General features: G+C 46.1%; 1 protein-coding gene across 1 annotated transcript in view; it reads left to right on the forward strand.

Annotated features, from left to right (window-relative positions):
* Positions 1 to 12,285, forward strand: part of BLTP2 (bridge-like lipid transfer protein family member 2) — a 604,102-nt gene that overhangs the window by 284,384 nt on the left and 307,433 nt on the right. The window lies entirely within an intron of this gene.

Here is a 12,285-nt window from a genome sequence, read left to right on the forward strand (position 1 = left end):
AGATAACTGCTTGTAATGACCGGATTCTCGGACCAAGAATCACCCACTCACCTAGATACAACCAGCCCGGCCAAAACGTAACACCATCCCTTCCCGGACCCTATTTACAATGGTTCCTGAATACTTACCCGGGAATGGGGCACTCGCAATATACAAGCTTATATTATCAAAAACACTGCTAGATCTAAGGGGTTACTAAGAATAATCACTAATAACTACGGAATTCCATGTCCCATCCTATGATCTTACCTTATAACCCGACGACAATCTGGTCCGGATTATTCTACCCTCCTTCTCATGGTGGAGAGCAGCTCACTATACCACACCAACCACAATTGGTGTTCTCATTAAAGCCCTATCTTGCGCGATATCACTACACACCAATCACAATTGGTGCTCTCATTAACGCCCTATCTTGAGGGATCTCACTACACACCATCCCTAATCGGTGCTCTCATTAACACCCTATCTTGAGCGATCTCACTACACACCAATCCCAATTTGTGCTCACATTAACGCCCTACCTTGAGCGATCTCACTGTCCTATTAATACCTTCTTCTCTCTCTCTCTATTGGGGAAGTTTCTTTATACCTAATATTCACTGGGAGTCTATCTTATATAAATTGTTATCCCTCATGTGATAGATAGGAGATCCGATCCTCTCACACAAGAACTGCCAAATTGTTACACTTAAGAATTATTCCCTGATATAAAACTCACATCAATCTCCCGCATCATTTACCTGTAGGAAGGGAATCGCCCATCCTTCCATACGATAGCACCTGGCTGTAAAGAAAGGTTAGCTTTATCATAGAAACAATACTCAAGTATGTGTTCGTTACAAACTGGGGTCCCTTTATTACACAATAATAGACAAAAGAAAACATATTATAAAGTCACAATGCTACCTAACAATCTAAGCATAGCCTGAAAAGTAAAGGAAAGAATTAGTATGCATGCACGCTATAATAGCAGGACAGACTTCACCTTATAATTACGGAGTCCGGTTCTAACTGTCATCTGGGTCCCTCTCTCGTCTGTGCCTTGGCTCATCTCAGATTCTACTCTGCACCCACGGATACACGTCAGCACTACTATGCTCCTTCAAAGCACTGGAACCCTTCTCTCGTCTTCTTCTCTGTTTCTCAGCTCTGCACCGATTACTTTGCACTGGCTTCCTCTCTCCCACGAACTGTCTTCACCTCCAGACTTCAATCTAATGACATAGTTTCAACTGCTCTGGAAACCATCTATTCAACTAACTTCTTCACTCTGATTGTTCTAACTCCGATGTTTAACTATCTCTAACTGCTCTAACAGACTGACTCACGATGTAGCTTCAGTCTCTACAAAAAATCATCGGCCTTCGATTGCTCCAAACTCCAACTGTCGACTGCATCTGCTAACTGTCATCTGCCTGCCTCTCCGCTCTACACCTCGATATTATAAAGAGCTCCAAGTTCATGGAAATTTCCAGACAGTAACCTGCCGCCCACCCTATTCCTGTACTAGGCTCCGGGCCTCCGACACTCCCACAGTGGCCAACTGTTGTTTCGTCTAAAACCCGAGCTCTGCTTACATTCCTCCAACAAGGGCCAGCTCTGACCGGTTCCTCTCCAGTGAACAACAGCTCATAACTAAAACATCACTCTTGACCTACAAGCGCCACGAGCAGCCGAGGCAGGAAAGAAAATGGAGTCTCTCTCGTTTGGGCCTTGTAGGCCCGAAAAAGATGGAAGAGACGCATTGCTCTATCTAAATACATAAGCAAGCCCTACCAATAGGTAATATAATATCTGAAAGATACACGTTAGTGATAGATTCCTTACCTTAGAATATCCCCAGGCATCAGACTGGATCCCGAAAATTTTGCGTAGCAATACCCCTGCGCGCCGGCAGGTGTCGTCGGCGGCTCCGTGTCAGTCGTCGGCGTCGTTAGCGCCGGAATGACGTAGTTGGAGTACTTAGATGCCGCCCATGTGTGCTGACGTCAGTTCTTCTTTTTTCTGCGCCAGCTAGCGCAGATCCGGAGAAGCTCTACCCCTTAGTCTTTTTTGACTAAACTTTTTGATCTTTTTGATCATTTCTTTGCTCGAGTCTTCGACTCCTACGGTGCAGGTAGGACGCCCGGGTTCAAAGCTTGATCTACTCAGTAGCTGCCTAGATAGATCAGCTAGAAAATAGTTTCAGACGCTGATGATCCTCAGGCTGACTTGAAAGAACACTTTCATGGACAAAGTCCTCGACCTCATAAAGGTCAAAAACAAAGTCCTGGAAGAGAGATACAGACAAACCACCTTTTGGATTACCGGGATTCCATAAACAACTACCATCTCCAGAATGGAAGACTGTGTGTCGAAACTATGTGACCTGATCTGTTTAGGGATGGCCTTTCAGTGGTTTTCATTGTAGAATGCGTCCACCGCTCCCTCGGTCCCAAACCACCAGTTGGTGCACATGCGTGTCCCATCGTTGCTAGCTTGTTAAACTATCGGGATCGTGATGTGGTTCTGAGAATTACGCTCAAACTTGGCTTTATTATCTATCAAGTAAACACCATTTCATTCTACCCAGACTTTACTTTATCAGTGCAAGCGCCCCTCCTGGACTTCCTACCTGCTGAAAACGTCTTTGGAAAGCCGAGATACCACACACACTCCTATATCCTGCCAAGTTGCAAGTCACCTTTGAACATAAAATGCATTTCTTTATTAATGCCAGAACTGCGCTGAAATTCGCAAAACATGTCTGCCAGGAACGACGTACTCAGGAGAACTCTCCTCGTTGACTGGCCGAAGCCCACCTCCGTAATAACGATTAGCAATGGCGTTGGGCATACCTACCCGTGTGCCCCACCCTGGGGTCATGGGAAAAACTGCTGGTGAGCTGCACTGCACTATTATTCTCTGCTTGATCCTATTACTCCTTTTTGTGATTCGCTCTGGAATATATTGTGCTAAACAAGCTTCTGTATCATTACCCTGGTAGCTCTGTTGTTCCTAAGCTGCTATTGGTGAGGTTGTTGGCCCGTTGTTTCCCTGTCTCCCAGTGAGATAATTCCCAGCACAGTTATGTGCATCATCATTGTTTTTTTTGGTTTGGTGGGGGTTAGAACATCACAACCTGATGGGGGGGGGGAGGGAGCTGGTGGGAATTTGGAGTGGAATTGTTGAGTTGTTGTTTATTCTCATGTTCTTTTTTCTTCTCTACAGCTCGATACACTATCACGATCCCAGAGTGTCCCAATGGCAAATACTGGTTACACAAAGCTGGTTACATGATAACCACCATTCACAGAATCGCACTTTGCCAACTCTTCTCAAATAATATAGCTACCATCTCGTTTATCATATGGGACATTAGAGGGTTTAACGAACACAGAAGGGTGAGATTGGTACACGCCTATCTCAACAGACACACGATTGACATATCTCTTCTTCAGGAGACACTCCTGAGAAGTCCCAGCTGGCCCTAGTCCTGCGCGCCTGCTTGTTGGGGCTGGACACTTACTCATCTACATACTCGAACTACGCCCGGGGCGTCGCGGTGTTACTGCGCAGGGGACTCCCATGACAACCAACCGACTCTATCATTCCCTGCATATACGACCGGTGGTGTTGGCTGCAGTGTAGACCCAAATAGAGATGATCCAGATTACTTTACTGGTCTATGGGCAAATGTTCCCAATCTTGGTATACATACAATAATATGGGGAGGTGAGTTTAATGCTGTAATGAATGACTAGCTGGATCTCTCTGGTGCATCCAAAAGTTTACATCCACTTGCCACATCAACTCTGAACACAATAGTTAAGGACAACCACCTATTTGACATTCGGCGACACACACACATACTCATCAGCGGGAGGGTAACTGCATTTCGACTTTTTGGCTAGCATTCAGGGATGTACAAATATGGACTTCATCAGTATCTCACCTTCCGTGCACCCTCGGATCATGCTCATGTCAAGTTATCGGTCCAAATGCCTTAGACACTGCCTTGCGCTTTCACCTGGCATCTACCGGCCAGAATGCTGCTAGACTCGTTGTTCCATGCTGCTAGACTCGTTCCATGAGGAGATACGAAATGAAATTGCAGAATATTTTAAACCGAACATTGGGTCTGTGAAGTCCCCAATAACATTATGGGAGGTTTTCAAGGTGGTGGTGAGTGGTGCCTGCTTTGCAAAACAATCTGGGGGTCCTAAAGGCAATACGCCGCATCCTGGCTAGATTGGAGGGTGATATCAGAACCAGCATTTCCACTCTGGTGAATCTGACACCCTGGCGGAGATCGGGGAAAATCTCAGAATTTCAAGAAGAGGCCTTCTAGATTTCTTCACCGTCATACTCAGGCTAGGAACTTCGAGGACCATCCAAAAGTGCTTGCCACCCTGCTACATGGTACCCGGGCCACTACCTATGTTACTAAATTGCTAAACTCAGAGTCCAAATCAGAATAATCTGTGACAGAATTACTGGAAGTCATAACATCGTTTTACGCCCAGTTATATTCCGCCATGCGTCCTCAGACCCGGCAGAGCTGACAGATTATTTGTTATTTAGACACTATACAATTATTATGGCTCGATCATGCTCATCGTGCCTCTCTGGACACACCCATCACCACTAAAGAAATAGAACAAACTATCAGTAGTTTACCTGGTGATATTGCACCAGGCCCGGACGGGCTCACCACTGCCTTTTATGAAGAATAGGCCTCAGTTTTAGCTCCACATATTCTTGCTATTTTTCAATAGTCCTTAAATACAGGTGTCTTACCAACTTCGCAGAGAGAGGCGGTCATTATACTCCTCAAGCCTGGCAAACCCTCCAATATATGCAGCTCCTATAGACCCCTTTCCCTCATTAATGTTGATAGTAAAATGTATGCCAAGATCCTAGTAAACTGACTGCCACTCCTTCTACCTATAATTGTGTGACTCAGCGACTATGTTCCCAGCCGCTCGACATCCCACAATTCCCACACAATATTTGAGATTATGTGTCATCTTGACACCCTAATTCCAGCAGTAGCCGTGCTGTTCGATGCCGCTAAGAGATTCAGTTCTCTAAAGTGGATATACTGTTTTTCCCCTTCCGGCCAGGCTAGGCCTTAGCCTTCGCTTTATTAAGCAAATACATCTACTCTACACTCTTCCTACGGCACGAGTGCTTTCAAATGGCTCAATCAATGATCCCTTCCCAATTACTTGCGGCACACACCAGGGATGCCCGCTATCCTCACTCTTGTTTGCCATTCGATGGAGCCGCTGGCGGCGAGACTTCGTCAGCACTATTTCAACAGAGGCATCGGTTTTACAACGAGAGAATTGGTGGTCTCAATGTATGTAGATGACATTACTATATATGCCTGCAAACCGAAGGTTAATTTTGCCCCTCTAATGAGGGAAGTGATCGTTTTTTGTTGCTATTTAGGCATACAGATTAACGGGCGAAATTTACACTAGTTCCTCTTACAGACAGCACACAATTATTTACCTCGGAGTACCCTCTGCAATGGGAGGAGAGCACAGTCTGGTATCTGGCCATATGGCTTAGCCATGACATGGATGAGCATTTGCGGGTGAACTACTGCTGTACTGTGACTTGACTGGAGGAAAGGATAAACATATGGTCTAGACTACCCTTGTCTCTTGCCCGATTAATTACTGTAGCAAAAATGCTTTTTATTCCTAAATTTCTTTATCTGTTTGTCAATATATCGCTGCCACTCAAAGCCCAATTCCTCGGGTGGTTAAAGTCTGACATGAATAATTTGCTATGAGCGGGTAAACATCCAAGAATCTCATGGGAAGACCTTACTCTTCCACTGGCACAAAGAGGAAAGGGAGCACCTGACTTGACATTGTACCCTTACTGCGCCCAGGCCTAATATTTACATTTGTGCTTCATCCAATTCCTTACCAACTTCATGTGGCCATAGAGACCGACCGAGTGGCCCCATGCCCTTTGTCAGCAGCTCTATATTGTCCTTCTGAAAAGCCCAGAAAGGAGATCAATACTGTTGAATATGTCCGCTGGGCATGGGAGGGCTTGAGAAGGAGAGCAAAACTGGATTATCTCTATGCCTCCTCTATCCCGTTAGCAAATAACCGCATGCTGCCTCCACTTGTAGAGAAGGGAGCCATTATGTGAGCACATAAACACAAGATTGTACTATTCTCTCATCTTTATCCAGCTGGACTGTCCCTCTCATCACTGCAAACTGAAATATCTCCACCCATCACGGTCCTAGCCACCTTGTTGTACTATCAGTTACAAGCGATTTGTCCCACACTGCACAACATGTTTCCTGCTTCATCCCCGGCCCTACCAGCGCTGGAACATATTCTCACCATCCCTTCCCCACATAAATAAATCATGCGCCTCTACAATACAATGCAGAGGTTATCTTCACAGTGGGCCTCTGGCACTGTGGAGGGCTGATACTGACCCAGTCATTACAGACGCACAGTGGTCTTTTTGCTGTGGACAGTTGAAATTTCTCCCCCCGAATTACAGATTTAGATTAATTAGTTTTAAATTCCTTAATAATATTTACCATACCCCCTACAATTATCCAAGATGGGATTGATCTCGGAGCCACGCTGTCTGCGATGTAGAACATTGCAGGCCTCCTTTCTCCATCTGGCTTGGCAGTATCTGAATGTTGCTTCTTTCTGGTGAGAGGTGTTTGTTTACATGTACATGATCACTGGGCACGAGGTCCCAGTAGTCCTCTGATGGGACTATTGGGCTACGTCGAAGATATCCCCAACACACACCGTTGTCTTATTGCCTGCTGTCTAGGCACAGAGAGGCTGTTCATTGGGCAGAAGACCCGCACCCACCATTAAATCATGGATTCATGATGTCACATACTGCCAAGAGCAACTGTCAAACCTTTGGGAGCTTATGCCACTCTGATCTTGCCCCTAGGACACCTCGGAACCATTCATGTCCTGGCGTAGACAAAGAGACTCTGATTCACCTGAAACTATTTATACGCCACAGAAGGGTTGCATAGCCTATTAAACTGATTTTGTTACGTTACAAATCAGGGATCCTTCAAGGGGATACATTTTTTTATTTTTGGCAGTGGATAATCTGGGTTAGGTACCCTCCAATATCCTTCATTGTATGTAATTAGAAATGTGTACTGCTCTACACTGTATTAAGGATCTATGGGCTCTTTTTTCCCTATCCCCTCCCCAACACCTTTTCCTTCCCTTCTTTTCCCTCCTCATCTCTATCCCTCTCCTTTCCATTCCTTGGAACTGCTGTTATGCTGTTTTTTTACGTAATGATGAATGCCAATAAAGGCAAATTATAAAATAAAAACGGTCACCTCCCCATGATAAAATGGTTGAGACTTAATGCCCTTGCTAAATGACTGACTTTGCTGATGATGTTGTGTGACTCCAACTATGAAATATGTCTCCTTTAGGAGAAACATCTCCTTAAAAGGGTCGTGGGCCACTGAGAGCACAAGCATTCTCCAGACAATATTTCTTCTTAGGCCCCAGCAAAAGGGTAAAGGTTCCCATCTTGCTTGCGAATAAATTCAGAGGCCTGGTACTCGTCATCTCAGCTGAGCTTCCCGGGTGGTTAATATACATGCAGCTCTCTATCAACAACTATACGCTCAGGTTAGCCACAATATATGCACCCACTGAGCAGCAGGAACAATCCATATGCAAAGCTCTCTCTGGTTATGGCCTCGCCTGGTAAAGACAATCTATTGGGAGGAGAATTTAACCTATTCTTAGGCCCCACGCCTTCTAGATCTCCCCAGAGATCCAGCCAGTCTGGGGCCCTTTCCCCTGCGGTCTTTAAATGCTTATCAGATATTGATTTGTTGGATGTATGGAGATCCATAAACCATTCCATACTCGGCCTTTCAACAGATCTATGCAAGACTGGATTACTACATAACCTCTCTCTGAGTTCAGGATGTCAGCATCCAAACAGACATTGGAGTATTAGCCTTGACGGACCACACTCCTGTCCTCCTTACTCTTAAAACCTACAGGTACCCCGCCACTAGACAGAACCAGAGACTTAATGATAACCTCCCATAAAATGGTCCAGTCCAGAGAGAGCTAGGCGAGATGATACAACACTTTCTACAGAATAATGACACTTCAGGTTCTCCGGCCCCTTTACTGTAGGAAACCCTTAAAGCAGTGCCAGAGGTTCATTTATGGCCACCTCTGTCCGGCTCAATAAACATAGGATGAGTAATAAATTTGACCTAGAGGGGTGGGTGAAAGATCTTGGAGGCCCACTAGCTTAACAGGCCACACAAGACCTGGAGACAGCTGACATTAGGCAAGAAACAAATGAAAGTCTTATACTACGACAAGGCAGAAAAAGCCATCCTCAACACAAGGCAAACATTCTAAGCTGGTTAAAATAAGGCAGGATTGCTCTTGGCATTTAAACTACATGCCACGTGGCCTAGTGAATGGGTTGCCCTGATTACTACAAATAGAGAGAAAGCCCTAACAGATGATGTTGCATGGGTATTCAAGCTTTTCCATACTAACCTTTTAGCAGCAGAGAGGGCAGAACCAAAGGTAGCAGACCTATGACTTAGCTCAGCTAACATTGCATGGCTCACCCCTTCTTCACCCTCACCTCCCCATCTCCCCTCCTCCCTCCCCCCCCCAAAAAAAAGAAGCCAGTACACTTGAATCAGACATCAGAGTAGGGGAAGTGACAACAGGCAATGATAATCTACAAATTTGGAAAGTCCCTGGCCTAGTTGTATTCATTTAGCTTTTTATAAAGCTTTCTGCCTCCCTCTAGTGTCTCTCCTCCCCATGCCTGTGCAACTCCCTGGAAGAGTCTTAAGTGCTCACTAATAAGCCAGCCAGAATAATGTTCTAAAGTTCCAGATCCTCAATCTCGTTGTCACTGTGCAAGACAGGGATGAGCTGGAGGTTCTTTTCCCCCTCACATCAGCACGCAGGTGGGTGCAGTATCTAAGACTTGAAAGATCTTCTGCAGACATGACACAAAACACATCTAAAATTACCTAATTTCTGTGCCCCGCAAAGACTTACCTTCCTGGCAATCAGGAGGCATGTTCTGAATCGGCAAAATTGCAGCAGCAAGATGATCCTCTTACCCAAAATTCTCATTGTATGCAGACACTGCCCCTACAACCCCCAGCTTGTGAACAAACTGCAACTATTGATTGAAACATTCATATGGTGAGGCAGCAGGCACCATATGGCAACGAAAAGGGCATATGTACTGGTGGCCCAGGGAATCCTGGGCATTCCATACCCCTCTAACTATTAAATAACATCACGGTTGTGATATCTGCTGGAGTGGAACAGCCCTTCTCTGAAAAACATCTCTGGCCACAGGCCAGCCCCTGGTAAGTGGTACTACAGGAACCCAGGGCACTGTGCCAAGGGAAGACATCTAAGCGCTGCAGCACTTATTGTGGTACCCTTAGAGGCCCTGTACCATAACACTCAAAGACTGCCTTTGTAGCCTGCATGTTTTGGTGCAGAACAAAGTGAAGAGTCGACATGCCTACAACCCACTGCCCTGGCATATATCAGTCACTCCTCTAGCTGGGTGCTGTGAGATAGTGGCTCTATATATACTGGACCAAGATATGGTACAGGCTGTATGGAGTCCACAAACTCCAGTGGTATAACAGAGGTTAAAGCCAGGTGTAACCTTACTCTATAAGTTGTATCTTGGTCGAGCAGCAAGACAGTACCAGAGGACAGTGTAAAGCATTTGTTGTACACACTCAGTCAGCAAAAGGTTTCACACACTCAATGACTGAACTCCAGACCAATTGTTTTTATATCAAAGATATAGTTGTTTTATTTTTAGAACCAACAGGTATCAAAAATATACTGTTCTCAATATGAGAGGTCTCAGATGAGTACTTTGCAGAAAGGCAATACACTTTGTAAACACAGTAGGTACAGGAGTTGCAGTAGGAAACACAATTCTAAACACAATTTAGCATTGAGCTCAATGGGTTTTTCTACATAAATACAGCTGATTACTTTGTAGATTTCTCTGGTAGTTCCAGGACTGGATCCTAGATTCAGTCCTGGGATCTAAGCTGAAACCAGTTTGGTAAAAACGTTTTAGTTGTTGCTGTGATTTTTATAGCAAATAAAGCTATTTTAAAAGTTCACACTTTGACAGATTTTCATTGAAAAGATTCAATATTAACCAATGGGAGAAACTTCAGGTTGCAGTTAAAGTACAATCTCGTTACTTTTGTAATCCAATACAGGGCTCCTAGGTTCAGCTCTGGGGTCTCAACTTAAAACAGGTAAGTAATTACGTTTCAGTATTTGGTATGATTTTAGAGAATATTTCAAGTTTTCAAAAGTAGACTCTTAGAAGAAATTTCACAGAAAAGCACACAATGGATTCCTATGGAGAAAATTCAAGTTACTAGTAAACCCGGCTAGGATTATTTTTGCAGTTCAGTACTGGGCTACAAGATGCAGTACTGGCTTCTCTCCTGATCCCAGGTGAGTACTTCGGAATTCAGACTTAGGTTGATTTTATGGGAATATTTTAAGTTTTCAAAACTTCACACTTGGAAGATTTTTCGAGTCAAACCAGTCAATGTTATCCAATGGCAGGTAAGTGAGTTACCGGTTTCCAGGTGAGTACTCGACTGGTGAAGTTAGGGTTCTGGGCATAGACTCAGGGGTCCCCCAGGGTCAGGTAGGTACAGTTGGTTCACCCTCAGCGGCACAGAGGCGGCTGAGTGCAGAGGTAGTTAGGCCCAATGTTATCCAATGAGGCCTCTGCTTATGGGAGTCCCAGTCTTTAAGAGGGTCAAGGCAGGCAAGTCCTCTGGATGTCCTCGGGTTGCTGTCCCCATGAGTCGCTGGGATTAAGCAGGAGCAGGTTCCAGGATCGACAGGCTGGTAGGGCTGGGGCCAAGTCAGTGGGTGTCGTCCTGTTGTTAGCAGCTGCAAGGCGGGTCTTATTCTTGTTGATCTTCTTTCTTCTTTCCTTATCGGGATCTGAGGAACGAAGGTCCAGGGTGCCCCTAAATACTAAATTTATGGGCATTACAGGCAGGGCAAGGGCAGGGACCAATAGGTCCCTGTCCTGGGGTGGGTACACCCCCTAGCCTGCTCCTCTCCTGTGGGAGAGGGGACAGGAGCCTAGTTGTGATTGGGCAGGGCTCCCCATCTTCAAGATGGCCAGAGTCCGGGGTCATGATCCACCTCGCCTCTCCAACCTAAGGGGAGTGGTTGGCACCGGCTGGCACACCCCCCTTCCTGACGTAGGGTTTCCTGCCTGTCTTCCCGCCAGAGTGGGGGTTAGAACTGGTGGGAGCCAGTTGCTGAGTACAGCAAATGGTCTGGAGAAGCTCACAGTGGCGGCATGCCTTTCAAGCTTCCCCCTGCCCATCCTGGGGGAGGAGACCTAGCATCTCGTCCCAGGATGTGCATTGTTGCAGGCCCAGGAGAGCGGGGGGCTCTCCACCCAGGGGTCCAGCAACATGTCTGCAGTGTGGCAGCCTCTCCAGCCACTCAGAACAGACATGTATTGTAGGTTAGGTTTTCAGAGGGCATCTCTTAGATGCCCTCTGGTGCATTTTACCTTAAATCCCACCCTGGCATCGGTGCAGGTTTAATGTGCTCAGAAGTTTGGTAAACTTTCAGTCTTCATTGTAGCCATTACGGTGCTGTGGAGTTCGTAATGACAACCTCCCAGCACCATATACTCCTAATGGCATCACTGCACTTACAGTGCCCAGGAATGGCCCTGGGTACTGTAGGGGCACAGGGCTCATGCACCTGTACCCACACCACTGGCATAGGGCACCCAGCTAGAGGGAGGACTGAAGTGTTCCAGGGCAATGGATTCTGGGGGCATGGCACACAGGGATGGGTGCCATGTCGACTCTTTGTTTAGTTCTGTATTTAAACACTCAGCCTGCAAAGGCAGTGTGCGGGTGTCAGGGTACAGGGCCCCTAAAAGTGGCACAATAAGTGCTGCAGCCCTTAGGGGTCTTCTCTGGTCACCAGGCCCTGGGTACCTAGGGTACCATTTACTAGGGTCTGATAGGTGGCCAGAGATGCCAATTGGGTTTTAGGTTCAATACAGTTTTAGGGAAGGAACAAAGGCCTTGGGCACCTGGTTGGCTGGAGCCCAGGGCACACTCAGTCACAGTACATCAGCAGTTCACAAAAAAGTGGGGGCATACCAATGCAAGAAAGATGGCACTTTCTCACAGGTGCACTATATTAGTGGTTAGGGTACAGGTGCATG

This window comes from Lissotriton vulgaris, chromosome 2_1, assembly GCF_964263255.1.
Source record: "Lissotriton vulgaris chromosome 2_1, aLisVul1.2, whole genome shotgun sequence".
NCBI lineage: Eukaryota > Metazoa > Chordata > Amphibia > Caudata > Salamandridae > Lissotriton > Lissotriton vulgaris.